This window comes from Protomyctophum parallelum (assembly GCF_964188405.1).
Source record: "Protomyctophum parallelum genome assembly, chromosome: 15".
Classification (NCBI taxonomy): domain Eukaryota; kingdom Metazoa; phylum Chordata; class Actinopteri; order Myctophiformes; family Myctophidae; genus Protomyctophum; species Protomyctophum parallelum.
In genome coordinates this window covers 37,284,430-37,301,214 of record NC_139710.1, presented here as the reverse complement: position 1 = coordinate 37,301,214, position 16,785 = coordinate 37,284,430, and the positions used below count along the sequence as shown (strand labels likewise).

General features: G+C 42.6%; 2 protein-coding genes across 2 annotated transcripts in view; one reads left to right on the top strand and one right to left on the bottom strand.

Annotated features, from left to right (window-relative positions):
* The window catches only part of mtmr3 (myotubularin related protein 3), a 401,420-nt gene that overhangs the window by 175,669 nt on the left and 208,966 nt on the right, over positions 1–16,785 (top strand). The gene's annotated exons all lie outside the window — the stretch shown is intronic.
* Positions 1–16,785, bottom strand: part of LOC310872566 (major facilitator superfamily domain-containing protein 6-A-like) — a 72,262-nt gene that overhangs the window by 55,267 nt on the left and 210 nt on the right. The window lies entirely within an intron of this gene.

The following is a 16,785-nucleotide window of genomic DNA, read 5'->3' as shown; positions in this document are numbered from 1 at the left end:
GGCGGTGTTGGTTACAACTGTTGGCCACCAGTTGTGACCAAGACCGCCACCGACCCACAGGAGAATACCATTGCACAGTGGTATCAGACCAAGCACAATCAGCCAGCCCTCAAACCAAACCCTTCGACCTAGAAGAACTTGAAACTGCAATGGGAAAGTTGAAACCCGGAAAAGCAGCAGAGATTGATGACCTACTGGCAGAAATGTTACAGCACCTGGGACCCAACACAAAGACCTGGCTTGTGGGGATGCTGAACACATGCATAGCACAGAAAACCATCCCTTCTGTCTGGGAAAAGGCCAAAGTGGTTGCAATCCTTAAACCTGGCAAAGACCCATTATCCACAAAGAGCTACCGACCCATTTCCCTCTGCATCACCTACAAGGCTATATGAGAAGCTGCTACTCCAACGCCTCGTTGCCACTCATAGATACCAAGCTGACTAAAGACCAAGCTGGTTTCCGTCCCAGCCGCTCCTGTGCTGGACAGAGCTCAACCTCACCCAACACATTGAGGATGGGTTTGAGGGGAAACAAATAACTGGAGCAGCATTCAGAGATCTCTCTGCTGCCTACGACACTGTCCAACACCGCACAATGGTCAGGAAAAGCCTCCTCAACAACAGGCGCTTCTATGTCCAGTTAAATGACCAGAGGAGTAAATGGAAAGCCCAAAAGAACGGCCTCCCACAAGGTAGCGTGCTCGCCCCCCTCCTTTTCAATATCTACACAAACGACCAGCCACTACCCAATGCCTAATGCCAGCATTTCATCTACGCCGACAACCTCTGCATTACGACCCAACAAGCAGACTTCCAGAAGATTGAGTCTGTCCTTGAAAGTGTCCTCCAAGAAATGTCAAGCTACTACAATACAACCACCTGAAACCCAACCCATAGAGAACACCTCACACACACATAATTTCCTTTCGTGGCTGTTTACATTCGAGGGTCGCTGGTACTCTCGAACGGAACAGTTTAACGTCATGCCCAGGACGAAAAGATATAGAGAACACCAACATGACAAATAACAGCAGGAAGGCATGAGCCACAATCCACCGTCTTGGCAAAAACCACACCACCCATAATTCACAACGGTCACAGCAAACTCTGTTGCATCACAACTGGTGTAGGTATTGGATGGAGCCCGCACATCACAGGTATAAAAAAAACGTTCTGTATTGAAATACTGACAACGTTTCGATCTATTTGATCTTCATCAGGTCATGTGTACACAAAACATACACTTTTATACTAAGGGAGTGCCCCCATCAACCAATCAAAACACCACATTTCGGTGCCCCTCCCATCACTGCAGGTGTGACACGTCAACCCTGAGTGAGTAGGTGGGGACCCAGACATATTGATGTAAATATAGTCTGTTCAGAAATGTTAGTGCCTCTCATATAGCTTGTAGGTGATGCAGGAGGGAAATGGGTCGGTAGCTCTTCGGGGTGATGGGTCTTTGCCAGGTTTAGGGATTGCAACCACTTCGGCCTTTTTCCAAACAGAAGGGATGGTTTTCTGTGCTATGCATGTGTTCAGCATCCCCACAAGCCAGGTCCTTGCGTTAGGTCCCAGGTGCTGTATCATTTCTGCCAGTATGCCATCAATCCCTGCTGCTTTTCCGGGTTTCAACTTTCCCATTGCAGTTTCACGTTCTTCTAAGTCGAAGGGTTTGGTTTGAGGGCTGGCTGATTGTGGTTGGTCTGATACCACTGTGCGATGGTATTCTATGTGAGTCGGTGGCGGTGTTGGTTACAACTGTTGGCCACCAGTTGTGACCAAGACCGCCACCGACCCACAGGAGAATACCATTGCACAGTGGTATCAGACCAAGCACAATCAGCCAGCCCTCAAACCAAACCCTTCGACCTAGAAGAACTTGAAACTGCAATGGGAAAGTTGAAACCCGGAAAAGCAGCAGAGATTGATGACCTACTGGCAGAAATGTTACAGCACCTGGGACCCAACACAAAGACCTGGCTTGTGGGGATGCTGAACACATGCATAGCACAGAAAACCATCCCTTCTGTCTGGGAAAAGGCCGAAGTGGTTGCAATCCTTAAACCTGGCAAAGACCCATTATCCACGAAGAGCTACCGACCCATTTCCCTCTGCATCACCTACAAGGCTATATGAGAAGCTGCTACTCCAACGCCTCGTTGCCACTCATAGATACCAAGCTGACTAAAGACCAAGCTGGTTTCCGTCCCAGCCGCTCCTGTGCTGGACAGAGCTCAACCTCACCCAACACATTGAGGATGGGTTTGAGGGGAAACAAATAACTGGAGCAGCATTCAGAGATCTCTCTGCTGCCTACGACACTGTCCAACACCGCACAATGGTCAGGAAAAGCCTCCTCAACAACAGGCGCTTCTATGTCCAGTTAAATGACCAGAGGAGTAAATGGAAAGCCCAAAAGAACGGCCTCCCACAAGGTAGCGTGCTCGCCCCCCTCCTTTTCAATATCTACACAAACGACCAGCCACTACCCAATGCCTAATGCCAGCATTTCATCTACGCCGACAACCTCTGCATTACGACCCAACAAGCAGACTTCCAGAAGATTGAGTCTGTCCTTGAAAGTGCCCTCCAAGAAATGTCAAGCTACTACAATACAACCACCTGAAACCCAACCCATAGAGAACACCTCACACACACATAATTTCCTTTCGTGGCTGTTTACATTCGAGGGTCGCTGGTACTCTCGAACGGAACAGTTTAACGTCATGCCCAGGACGAAAAGATATAGAGAACACCAACATGACAAATAACAGCAGGAAGGCATGAGCCACAATCCACCGTCTTGGCAAAAACCACACCACCCATAATTCACAACGGTCACAGCAAACTCTGTTGCATCACAACTGGTGTAGGTATTGGATGGAGCCCGCACTTCACAGGTATAAGAAAAACGTTCTGTATTGAAATACTGACAACGTTTCGATCTATTTGATCTTCATCAGGTCATGTGTACACAAAACATACACTTTTATACTAAGGGCGTGCCCCCATCAACCAATCAAAACACCACATTTTGGTGCCCCTCCCATCACTGCAGGTGTGACACGTCAACCCTGAGTGAGTAGGTGGGGACCCAGACATATTGATGTAAATATAGTCTGTTCAGAAATGTTAGTGCCTCTCATAGAGCTTGTAGGTGATGCAGGAGGGAAATGGGTCGGTAGCTCTTCGGGGATAATGGGTCTTTGCCAGGTTTAGGGATTGCAACCACTTCGGCCTTTTTCCAAACAGAAGGGATGGTTTTCTGTGCTATGCATGTGTTCAGCATCCCCACAAGCCAGGTCCTTGTGTTAGGTCCCAGGTGCTGTATCATTTCTGCCAGTATGCCATCAATCCCTGCTGCTTTTCCGGGTTTCAACTTTCCCATTGCAGTTTCACGTTCTTCTAAGTCGAAGGGTTTGGTTTGAGGGCTGGCTGATTGTGGTTGGTCTGATACCACTGTGCGATGGTATTCTATGTGAGTCGGTGGCGGTGTTGGTTACAACTGTTGGCCACCAGTTGTGACCAAGACCGCCACCGACCCACAGGAGAATACCATTGCGCAGTGGTATCAGACCAAGCACAATCAGCCAGCCCTCAAACCAAACCCTTCGACCTAGAAGAACTTGAAACTGCAATGGGAAAGTTGAAACCCGGAAAAGCAGCAGGGATTGATGACCTACTGGCAGAAATGTTACAGCACCTGGGACCCAACGCAAAGACCTGGCTTGTGGGGATGCTGAACACATGCATAGCACAGAAAACCATCCCTTCTGTCTGGGAAAAGGCCAAAGTGGTTGCAATCCTTAAACCTGGCAAAGACCCATTATCCACAAAGAGCTACCGACCCATTTCCCTCCTCTGCATCACCTAGAAGAGAGGCTGCTACTCCAACGCCTCATGCCACTCATAGACACCAAGCTGACTAAAGACCAAGGTGGTTTCCGTCCTGGCCGCTCGTGTGCTGGACAGAGCTCAACCTCAACCAACACATTGAGGATGGGTTTGAGGGAAAACAAATAACTGGAGCAGCATTCAGAGATCTCTCTGCTGCCTACGACACTGTCCAACACCGCACAATGGTCAGGAAAAGCCTCCTCAACAACAGGCGCTTCTATGTCCAGTTAAATGACCAGAGGAGTAAATGGAAAGCCCAAAAGAACGGCCTACCACAAGGTAGTCTGCTCGCCCCCTCCTTTTCAATATCTACACAAACGTCCAGCCACTACCCAAAGTAGTAGTACTGGAATGAAATGATAGAGAACACCTCACACACACAGTTTCCTTTCGTGGCTGTTTACATTCGAGGGTCGCCGGTCCTCTCGAACGGAACAGTTTAACGTCATGCCCAGGACGAAAAGATATAGAGAACACCAACATGACAAATAACAGCAGGAAGGCATGGGCCACAATCCACCGTCTTGGGGAAAAAATAGCTGATCAATAAGCCCCAAACGCGTTGCACTGCGACGCGTTTTGAGCTTGTACATCGGCTATTTTTGCTACAACAGTAATATGCAACGTGGCCCTCTGGAGTGAGAGTGGAAATATAGTGGACTGTGGAAATATAGTCTCTATCGTCAAAGTTGCCCACCCCCATTCTAAACACTACAACATGCAGAGGAGAAGTCATAACAGAACCATCTAAACACTACAACATGCAGAGGAGAAGTCATAACAGAACCATCTAAACACTACAACATGCAGAGGAGAAGTCATAACAGAACCATCTAAACACTACAGCATGCAGAGGAGAAGTCATAACAGAACCATCTAAACACTACAACATGCAGAGGAGAAGTCATAACAGAACCATCTAAACACTACAACATGCAGAGGAGAAGTCATAACAGAACCATCTAAACACTACAGCATGCAGAGGAGAAGTCATAACAGAACCATCTAAACACTACAGCATGCAGAGGAGAAGTCATAACAGAACCATCTAAACACTACAACATGCAGAGGAGAAGTCATAGCAGAACCATCTAAACACTACAGCATGCAGAGGAGAAGTCATAACAGAACCATCTAAACACTACAGCATGCAGAGGAGAAGTCATAACAGAACCATCTAAATACTACAACATGCAGAGAAGTCATAACAGAACCATCTAAATACTACAGCATGCAGAGGAGAAGTCATAACAGAACCATCTAAACACTACAGCATGCAGAGGGGAAGTCATAACAGAACCATCTAAATACTACAGCATGCAGAGGAGAAGTCATAACAGAACCATCTAAATACTACAGCATGCAGAGGAGAAGTCATAACAGAACCATCTAAACACTACAACATGCAGAGGGGAAGTCATAACAGAACCATCTAAATACTACGACATGCAGTCATAACAGAACCATCTAAATACTACAACATGCAGAGGGGAAGTCATAGCCCTAGAACGGCTCTTGTTGTTACATACAGTATGTACAGTATTTCACATACAAGAGCCATAGAACACAGCCATATATTTGTGGTAGACCGTTGCATGTGCGGCATAAATGTGATAAATGCTCCGTTTGTACTCACCCATTAAATTATTCCAAAGACGTGGAGTGAAAAATGGTCCTCTAGTTTTATATCCATGTGAAAGTTCTGGCACAAAACGCGTATTTAGTGAATTATCTCCACTTTTTCAAGAGATGCACACGGACATCTTTCTCTCCGCGCGAGGGGGGGCACTGGAATATCGATGAACCGATTTTAGATACTTCCTGTTGTCATCACAAATTCACCGGAGAAACACAAAAGTTTGGGTCACACAATTGGCAGGTGCTTTGCGATAGGTGCTGGGTAATTAATCACACCACCTGCCAATTGTGTGACCGCAAACTTTTGTGTTTCTCCGGTCAATTTGTGATGACAACAGGAAGTATCTAAAATCGTCCCCTCGCTGGAGAGAAAGGCGTCCGTGTGCATCTCTTGAAAAAGTGGAGATAATTCACTAAATACGCGTTTTGTGCCAGAACTTTCACATGGATATAAAACTAGAGGACCATTTTTCACTCCACGTCTTTGGAATAATTTAATGGGTGAGTACAAACGGAGCATTTATCACATTCATGCCGCACATGGTAACGGTCTACCACAAATATATGGCTGTGTTCTATGGCTCTTGTATGTGAAATACTGTACATACTGTATGTAACAACAAGAGCCGTTCTAGGGCTAGGGAAGTCATAACAGAACCATCTAAATAGTAATACTACGACATGCAGTCATAACAGAACCATCTAAACACTACAGCATGCAGAGGAGAAGTCATAACAGAACCATCTAAACACTACAACATGCAGAGGGGAAGTCATAACAGAACCATCTAAATACTACAACATTCAGTCATAACAGAACCATCTAAACACTACAGCATGCAGTCATAACAGAACCATCTAAACACTACTCTGTTCACCTCTAGTCGATTATTTATTCAGCCACGGACCACCATTGTGAGCATAGAGTATATTATGAATAGAGAAGGCACCCAGAGGAAACCCTGAGGCGAAATGGACATAGTGGCCGAATGAAGGTATTGCAGCCTGGCCCCAAACACATGAACGCGCTGGTCCGTTGACTATCATTGTGCACGTTCACGACGGCAGCACGCTAGCTAGCTAACGAACTAGCGTGCATCCCAGAATGCTCTGTTCCTACTGTGTTGTGTTCATATATGTTACTACTACTACTTTATAAAACCATGATCCAGTAGCCGAATGGTTAAGCCGATGGTATGTGAACATCCGGGCCCGGGTTCACTTCCCAGTCGATGACCGAGTTTATTTTCTTCTTAACAAACACAACACTGTTTGTTTGCATCAAGTCGAGGTCCTTTATTCATTCCGTATCTGAGCCACGGGACCACCATTTTTAGGCTCAAATACTGAATGAATAATGGACCTCGACGAGAAAAGCTAAAACAATTGAGCTAGTTTGGTAAGAATGAAGCTAACTCTCAGTCCTCGATGGGGACTCGAACCCGGGCCCTGTTGTCTACTAGGCGCCGAGAGTAACCATTAGGCTACTGGAACACGGTTTTACAGAGTGGCACGAACATAATATATAAACATCACAACAAGTTAACATATAAAGTGATCACAGATGTTTGAACAACAACAACGTTAAGTATTAAATAACATTGAACGTACCTGCTGCTGCGGCGGACACGACGACGACCGACATGGTGACGTGGCAAAACAACACTGAGCAAAACCCCCTCCACGCGTCTCTTCCGTATTTGAGGGGGGGCGGCACTTCCTTCCGGGTATGACGTGAGGCCACGCCCGCGAGGACGTGGAGCTTTCTTGATTTGAGGGGGGGCGGCACTTCCTTCCGGGTATGACGTGAGGCCACGCCCGCGAGGACGTGGAGCTTTCTTGATTTGAGGGGGGGCGGCACTTCCTTCCGGGTATGACGTGAGGCCACGCCCGCGAGGACGTGGAGCTTTCTTGAGTAAGACCCGGAAGCGGGTTACGTCACGGCTTATAAATAGTCAATACAGACATGAGTCCCCTTCCTGGCAGCGTTCTCAGTGGTCTAGCGGTTTAGACACCCGACTTTGAATTAAACTTTATAGAACTTCACGGGTTCAAACCCCTCTGATGTTTTTCTCAATCATTGATTCACAATACCAGAATGCACGTTTAATCATAGTACATAAAGCAGACAGCCCTGTGATTAAACCTTCAGCATTACACTGCAACCCCACTGTGGCTATACCTTTTTATTCACAATGCAAAGTTATTGTACTCCTAATAATATATCATGGTGTAGTTTAGCTCTGGTTTGATTGATTGATTGAAATATTTATTAACAGTTTGTAGAATTACAGTACATTTCAAGCACAAACTCAATACAAAGACTTAACTGTGAGTGGACGACCCAATTAAGCATTACACTTGTTTACAACAGGGTCCACATTGTTCAATTCATCAAAACATTTAGAGACATACAAATAGACACTTCTATGTAGTTTAAAGAACAGAACAGGAATTCATCATATAGGAAGCAAAAAGGGAAAAGATACATATACAGTGAGGGGAAAGGGGGGGGGGGGGGGGGGGGGTGGTCCATAGCTCTAATGGGCATTAGAACTATATATGGACCTGCTGTAGCAGTCAGCACAGTAGATTCATATTTCAATCGATCTGGGATGTTAAAATTGTGCCAAACTGTGTTCAATTAATTGCCTCTTCTGCTACAATAAACAGCAGTTATACTTATTATTGAGACTCAGAGAGCATGTTGACATGAATAGCTTAGCATATCTGTGTTATAATGAATGGGTTTGATTGATTGATTAAATTAATATTTTATAAAAAAAATGTAGAAGTAGGCCTACCGTCAAAACAAAATAATTCACATGCAAGTAAAGGCATGGTGTTGCAGAGGCAAAAAAGCACTGGTAGGTACTTACTAGCCTGGTTAATAAACCAGACCGAATCAGCCGTTAGGTACTTACTGCATGTTGTACCATATTATACACTGGTAGGTACTTACTGCATGTTGTACCATATTATACACTGGTAGGTACTTACTGCATGTTGTACCATATTATACACTGGTAGGTATTACTGCATGTTGTACCATATTATACACTGGTAGGTACTTACTGCATGCTGTACCATATTATACACTGGTAGGTACTTACTGCATGTTGTACCATATTATACACTGGTAGGTACTTACTGCATGCTGTACCATATTATACACTGGTAGGTACTTACTGCATGCTCAGGGTGGAAGACAGAGCGCGGGCTTGTTGTTTCATTCTCATACTGCTGACAGAGAGGTAATAAACATATCGTACGGCATACTATAGCACGCCGTTTTTCATCATTTTTGAGGATTTGAAAAAAAATCAAAAATGCACTATATTCACACTATATTTCTAAAACTATGAAACATTTCAAAGATTCCTTTTCAGGCAAACATGTCCACCGTGATGAACCTAAGTAGGCTAGAATGGGGTTGGTAGGTTTACATACTTACACCTAGAAACCCCATTCCAACCTATATACATGTTTGCCTGATAAGGAATCTTTGAAATGTTTCATAGTTTTAGAAATATAAGGCTTATATTTATAAATGTCTCAAATTTGAAAGCCTTATATTTCTGAAACTATGAAACATTTCAAAGATTCCTTTTCAGGCAAACATCATTGTTTATCTAGGCTACAGTACCAAGTCCGCCATACCACCCATGACCGAAATGATCATTTTTAAACAAAATGACACTAGGGGGGTTTAATAACAAAATGATAGATAATAGGCCTATGGTAGAATATGACATCAAAGCATTGAAGTAATATGTTGCTAACACCGTCCCATCCCACTTGTCCCACACAAGTGATACTTCTGTCCCTCAAATGGACAGTTTTTGATCTGGTCACCCTACACAAATACCTCTGTAAGATATAGTGGTTGCATCACTCAAAAAGGATAATAGAAATGACAACCATGAAAAACGACATACAAACAACATAGTATGTTATCGAAAACCATTTATCTCGTAGTTTATCGTCTACTCTAAAACTATGAAAAACAATGTTGTTTTTCATCATTTATTTTTATGGTCGAAAGCCATGAAAAACAACATACTATATGGCAGTGTTTCCCAACTTTTTTGTCCCAGGGCACACTTTTTTAAACCATGAAAGACAACATACCATATAGTATATGGTATGTATGTATGGTATTTTTTGCTTTTATCGCCTTTCTAAATGCAATGGGATATACACATTTTTATATTTGAATTTTGACTTGTGGTTTTGAAGGCCAGCACAGAAAATATGCTATACACTGAATCTGACATTTGTCAATACAATAAAACAAAGACACAAAGTAACATACTTTATTTTCCATATCAGCTTCCAGGTTTCCAGATACAAAATACAAAAAAGATTGATGCACTCTCAAAAGAGATACATACATCAGGTATAAAGTGTACAGCATGAACTCCTTTCTCGGTTTGTAACATTTCTTCTAGCAGATTCAGCTAGGCTGGTAACAGATTCATTTTACATTGATTAGTGCCGTTGTGAAAGTGCAGCCATCACAAACATTCTACCAAAGTAAATGTACAATCAGATTCAGTAGTTATTAATAACAGACAGAATTATTGATCAGCTAGCAGGGTTACTGCTAGTGGGAGGACTTTCAAGGGGCTACAAACCAGATGGGGCCTTCAGAGACAAGTTCATTCTTGGCTATGATGAGAGCTGTTCTCTTTATAGGAAAAGATCATTATGTCAAAATTCATACTAAAATCTGTCAGTTTAACCGTATGAAATCTGGTATAATATTCTGGGATAAACATTGTGCTATTTTCGGTGAAGAGATTTGGGGTAGATTGCTTGCATATTGTACCGTAGTGGGACTTTCTGTAGTTGCGTTTGCAGTCTCTAGTTATGGTACGGTGGGGGGGAGTGGGGAAGAGGAGACAGTCTCTAGTTATGGTACGGTGGGGGGGAGTGGGGAAGAGGAGACAGTCTCTAGTTATGGTACGGTGGGGGGGAGTGGGGAAGAGGAGACAGTCTCTAGTTATGGTACGGTGGGGGGGGAGTGGGGAAGAGGAGACAGTCTCTAGTTATGGTACGGTGGGGGGGGAGTGGGGAAGAGGAGACAGTCTCTAGTTATGGTACGGTGGGGGGGAGTGGGGAAGAGGAGACAGTCTCTAGTTATGGTACGGTGGGGGGGAGTGGGGAAGAGGAGACAGTCTCTAGTTATGGTACGGTGGGGGGGAGTGGGGAAGAGGAGACAGTCTCTAGTTATGGTACGGTGGGGGGGAGTGGGGAAGAGGAGACAGTCTCTAGTTATGGTACGGTGGGGGGGGGGAGTGGGGAAGAGGAGACAGTCTCTAGTTATGGTACGGTGGGGGGGGGAGTGGGGAAGAGGAGACAGTCTCTAGTTATGGTACGGTGGGGGGGGGGGAGTGGGGAAGAGGAGACAGTCTCTAGTTATGGTACGGTGGGGGGGAGTGGGGAAGAGGAGACAGTCTCTAGTTATGGTACGGTGGGGGGGGGAGTGGGGAAGAGGAGACAGTCTCTAGTTATGGTACGGTGGGGGGGGAGTGGGGAAGAGGAGACAGTCTCTAGTTATGGTACGGTGGGGGGGGGAGTGGGGAAGAGGAGACAGTCTCTAGTTATGGTACGGTGGGGGGGGAGTGGGGAAGAGGAGAGCCTAGCAGAAGGGTGAAATTAGCCATCTATCCCATTGGTCGTATAGGGCTAGTCTCCCATTGGCTTATAGGCTAGCCAATCATGAAAATCTCGCTACTACATGGCTACTAGAGATTTTTATCAGCTCTGCAAGCTGATTAAAAAAAAGGAGAATTAGAGCCCTTGAGACCCCAAGTCAACCTATTTTTATGTATTTTAAAAAATTTAAAAATACATTGAAAGAATCATTTTGGTCTACTTTTAAATTCAGATTACATTATGGGTCACGGCCACCAATTTTTCTCCTGTCCTCATCAAAAGACTGTGGTGGTAACCACTAACCACGATTAAAAATATATATTTATTTAAAATAAAATCTTATCAGTTGATCAAATTAACAACAACCTTTCTATAAATGGCTACAGTGGCGGTTACAGTCAAAATGTTCATATGCATATACAGCTTTTCTTCTTTTTTTAACCCAGAAGTATTTGGTCACATCGTCCTGTTTTAAAGTGAAATTAATTTTTCACTCAGTCACACAACACTTTGAAGTATCAAGATAGCTTATAAAATGATTGCATTGTTACATACTGTATAATAAAACCGCACAGTATAATATATTTAACTAAATGTACCATTATTGTACCATATTCCATTTGTTTTGACAGCTCAAGATTGACATGGTAAATTCTGAATAAGTAAAAGGTGTTATTGTCCTGAAAACAATACACTCATAATTTAAATACAGCAGTAAACATTTCTAGTAATTATTATACCTTTATACTTTGTTGTCTCATTCCAAATTATTGTTATCTCTCAGAGGATATTGCAGGACGTAAAACGTGTTTAACATTAGCTAGTAAAGAATGAGCTACAAATGGAATGTGCAAAATTGTGGAAAATATATTTCGACATTCTTAAAATTAGCATGAAAAGTACACATATACAGTATACACTTTAAGATCAATATTCCTGCTGTAACACTGTATAGAATTATTCCAAGTGTATTCAGTGTTTCAATGTACATAACAATAGAGTAATACGGTATATGTCAACTGTTACCTGAGAAAGGTAAGTCTACCTCAAAATATATCTTTGCTGTTGAGAGTGAATACGGTTAGAAAAGTTGCTTTCACAATTATGATCTACTTGCATCAAGTAATAATTAATGTGTTGGATTACATTAACAAACTATCCTCAGCACGGTACTTAAAGTGTGTTTTGAATTACGGTTTTGTATAAAATATGAAGTGAAATGAATGATATAGTCTGATTTGATCACTATTACTGTATCTAATATCTAGTCAGTATTTTAACTCAGGCCCGCCATTAGCGTGAATTTGCGTCATTGGCGTTAGTCTGGCCCAACGCCATTGGCGTAGATTCACGGCGCAATGGTCTTTTTTAGTGCTTTTGATCGAGATGCTACTCACATTAGCATTGGGCTGCTAGCTGATGATGTCAACAACAATGGAGTGCACCATCTTGAATTTCGGATCCGTTTCTTTCAAACGCCTTTATCTCCAATTAGCGTCACGTCACGGCTTAAATAGTCAATACAGACATGAGTCCCTTTCCTGGCAGCGTCCTCAGTGGTCTAGCAGTCTAGACGCCCGACTTCTTAATACAACTTTATAGAACTTCACGGGTTCAAACCCCTTTGATGTTTTTCTCAATCATTGATTCACAATATACCAGAATGCACGTTTAATCATAATACATAAAGCAGACAGCCCTGTGATTAAACCTTCAGCATTACATTACACTGCAACCCCACTGTGGCTAATACCTTTTTATTCACAATGCCAAGTTATTGTACTCCTAATAATATATCATGGTGTAGTCTAGCTCTGGTTTGATTGATTGATTTAAATATTTTATTAATAGTTTGTAGAATTACAGTACATTTCAAGCACAAACTCAATACAAAGACTGTTAACTGTGAGTGGACGACCCAATTAAGCATTACACTTGTTTTAGAGGGTCCACATTGTTCAATTCATCAAAAGTCCACATTGTTCAATTCATCAAAAAACAACATTATTACAAACCTACATTATGTGGGATCCTTTAGCTTACAAACGGAGTGACATTTCTGGCCACAACGTGGGTGTCGCTGGGCTGTGGCGCTGCCAACTGACTTTTGTGTTTCCCTCTGCTTCATGATCACCTTTTAGTTCCTTTATTACAGCGAATCAAAGGTGTGTGAAATACTTCTGTAATTAATGACTTGCTGACTATCTCGCGATTTTAGCCTGGATTTAGTGTTCACGCCACATAGGCTATACATTGAAGACCACATAGGCTATAGCCTACATGAAGACCCGACTCCAGCAGCAGAACTGACAGGTAGGCTACAGTACCAAAAAAAAGCCCTATCTTGACCACAGAAACGCCCCTAAAAGACACGGTATCCTACCGTCGGTATACGTGTAACATAGTGTGTATAAATTGGCAGATTTTATTTTTTATTTTGCACGTCACTTTCTGACTTTCCAAAGGAAACGTTTTAATGCCTTATTGCTGTGTTGTTGGTGATTTGTGGATTCGTTTTAGATCAATCAGGGATCTGTTAATAACTTAATACTGTACTGCAGTCTGCAGTTGTTCCCAAATCCACATTTGTTGAGCCCCCATTAGACCCCCATTAGACACTACTTGATATGTATCAAACAAATTTGGCTAAAAATTAATTAATTAACATAATTTCAAACATTAAACCATTTAAACTTCTTCACCTGAACTGACCAGCTCGGTGAAATAACTCAGTACTCAAAACATGTTAATTTATATCAATTTTATTTATAACTGCCAATGTCATGTAAATGTACAACGCACAAAATGTATGTCACCATAACCAAACATGTATTTCTACTTGATAAACCTTATTTATTGGAAGACGGAGCACTTGCAGCATGTATAGATTTTGAGTCTATAATTTTGTTCTAAATACCTGCAAATTGACAAATTGTACATAACTCCTGTACTGGACGCTTTATCGTATAAAGTAAAGAAAATAAAGAACCAGACCACGTGATTAGACAAAAAGTCTCTGCAAAAAAAAAAACAGTTTCTTACCCAAACTTACAAGTGAAACTTCAGTAGTATTTAACCCATTCTGACCTGAGATCAGATTCATACGAGGTTTCCACATGGACACACACTGGTCTGATTAACCCATTCTGACCTGAGATCAGATTCATATGAGGTTTCCACATGGACACACACTGGTCTGATTAACACGGTTCTGAATGTGAAAATCTGACATAACATTTCTATGTTCCGCATCTAGAGCCATACTGTAAAATAGATTCCAGCCTCACAAGAACTATGCATACATTTCACCTGGGCTGGTGGTGATTCACATTAAATGCCGGCAAAGCCATCCATCCTTTAATCACTTGAAACATGTGAAATTATCCTTTACAAATGTTCAAAAACAGCCTCACAATGCTGTGTTGTGAGTTTGTAGATCAGCCATTTTTACAATTGAACATTGTTGTGCGACTAAGTGTATATATTATGTAGGACTTAAGAGGTTAATTACAAAATGATGTAACAATAACTGAACGACTTCTACAAACATCTGTCAAAGGCATCACAAATTTAAAAAAATTGCAGAGTGTGGTTGCCGCAGTGGCTTACATATGCCCCTCCCACTAGTATTGCCAGCCAATTACAATTTCAAGTCACGCCTTAGATCATGCGTAAGTAATTCGGAGGGGATTTAACCCCCGAAATTCATGTTTTTGCGACAAACGGTTACATTTCTCGCATTTGCGGCGCCCCCTATGGATGAAAATGGAATTGCTTTTAGAACTTGGTTGATTGAACCACCCCGGACATGTGATTGAAATGTGGGATGGATTGGACATTCCGTTCGTGATTTATGGCATTTTTTGTGATATAGGCCCCTCCTACTAACTTCGGAAGACGATTACGGCCGAACGATACGCACTTTAAAAATTCTGCAGTTCAGTTTTAATTGGATGGGTCCAGAGATCACGTGTGCCGATTTCTGTGAGATTTGGACAAAATCTGTAGGAGGAAAAGCAAAAAGTGTGTTTTGGACAAAATTCTAAATGGCGGAAAATCTATCATGGCGGAAATGGGCGTGGCCTATATGGGGAGATGCGTCATGACCCAAGGAATCCATTTATTTTACGACCTATGGTTCAAGAGTTATAAGCCAAAAGGTAAAGTGGGCTGTTATAGCGCCACCATGAGGCCGACCGATAAAATTTTAAGGTTAAATAATTTTAGGGATAATGTTGAATTATCCCTAAAAGTTTTGTAACTATAGTGATTACAGTCTCCGAGGAACAAATACTTGAATGTGAATTTTTGCCTTTTCCCATTCATGTCAATGGGGAAATTTAATTCACTAATAAATTCATATCAATTAAACTATACAACATTTCTCTTAACAAAATACAAGCACACGATTCCCGATTTTTCCGGTCAATTTGACATATGGCTCAAGTGCGTACAGCGTACAGTGTGGGAGGTATAAAGCGTCAAAATAAAGACTACTCCAGTGAAATAATAAAGTGTCACAGTTACAAGAGTCTGGTTGCCCATTCGGGCAACCACACTAATAATAAATAATAATACATGCATCTTAGCGTTTTGCCAACTACTTAGGTGTCCACTTGCAATATCCTCACGGCTCAACAGGGGGAGTCGCTGCTATAGAGCAGTGATTGTACAATAAGTTAGATCATTTTTAAACTTGCAAATAGCAGACCTACAGTACAAGCTTACAAAGAAGCAGATCTTGACAAAATGGGCCCTTATGGGTCAATTTGGTTTCATTTTACACTCTCAAGGAGTTAATTATTGTTAAAAACATCTGCTTAGGCCTGGGCCGTGGCTCAGCGGTCCAGGCACCTTGGCTGGTAATCCAGTGTGCCGCGGGTTCTATCTAATCTATCTAAATTACATAAATCTATGTAATTTAGATAGCATTCTATAGTGTTTACTTATAGTTTAATTGTTGTACATATATTCTACTGTTAGACGGATGTTAGGTTCTTAGTTTACGTATGATCCTAGTTAACTATTTATATGTATTACCTTGTGTCATTCTTGCTTACTATAAGTCGCTCTGCATTAACACAATCATCGCCGGGATTTCTTTCAAAATAGAAGCTCGGGTGCCGCTACCCCCCCCCCCCCCCCCCCCCCCCCCGTCCCGGACAAAGACCGGGAGGAATAATTGCTTGCTTACCTCGCTATCATTACGATGAAGTCGCTGAATAATCCCTCGCTTCATATTTTGAACGAGAGGTATGTTGAAGTCGGAAATGAAGAGCTTATCCATCTGGTCAAAACCACGGAGAGCTCCCTAGATTAGGAGATACGAGCCTTTCTTTCTGAGCCGTAAACAGGGAAGTGAACGGCAACGCGCATGCGCGAACAGCAAGGAGTAGAGTGCAGAAGGAGAGGCCAACTACAAAAAAGAAATCTGAATATTTTTCTCTCGTTTGATATCAATGAAAATGCGCTACACGTCCTAGCAATCCGTCGGTTGGATTAGTTATGACGTTCCCACACGTCGTACGGTCTAAATGGGTAAGAGCGTCTGCAAAATGCCTTGTAAACTGTAAATTGATCAAAC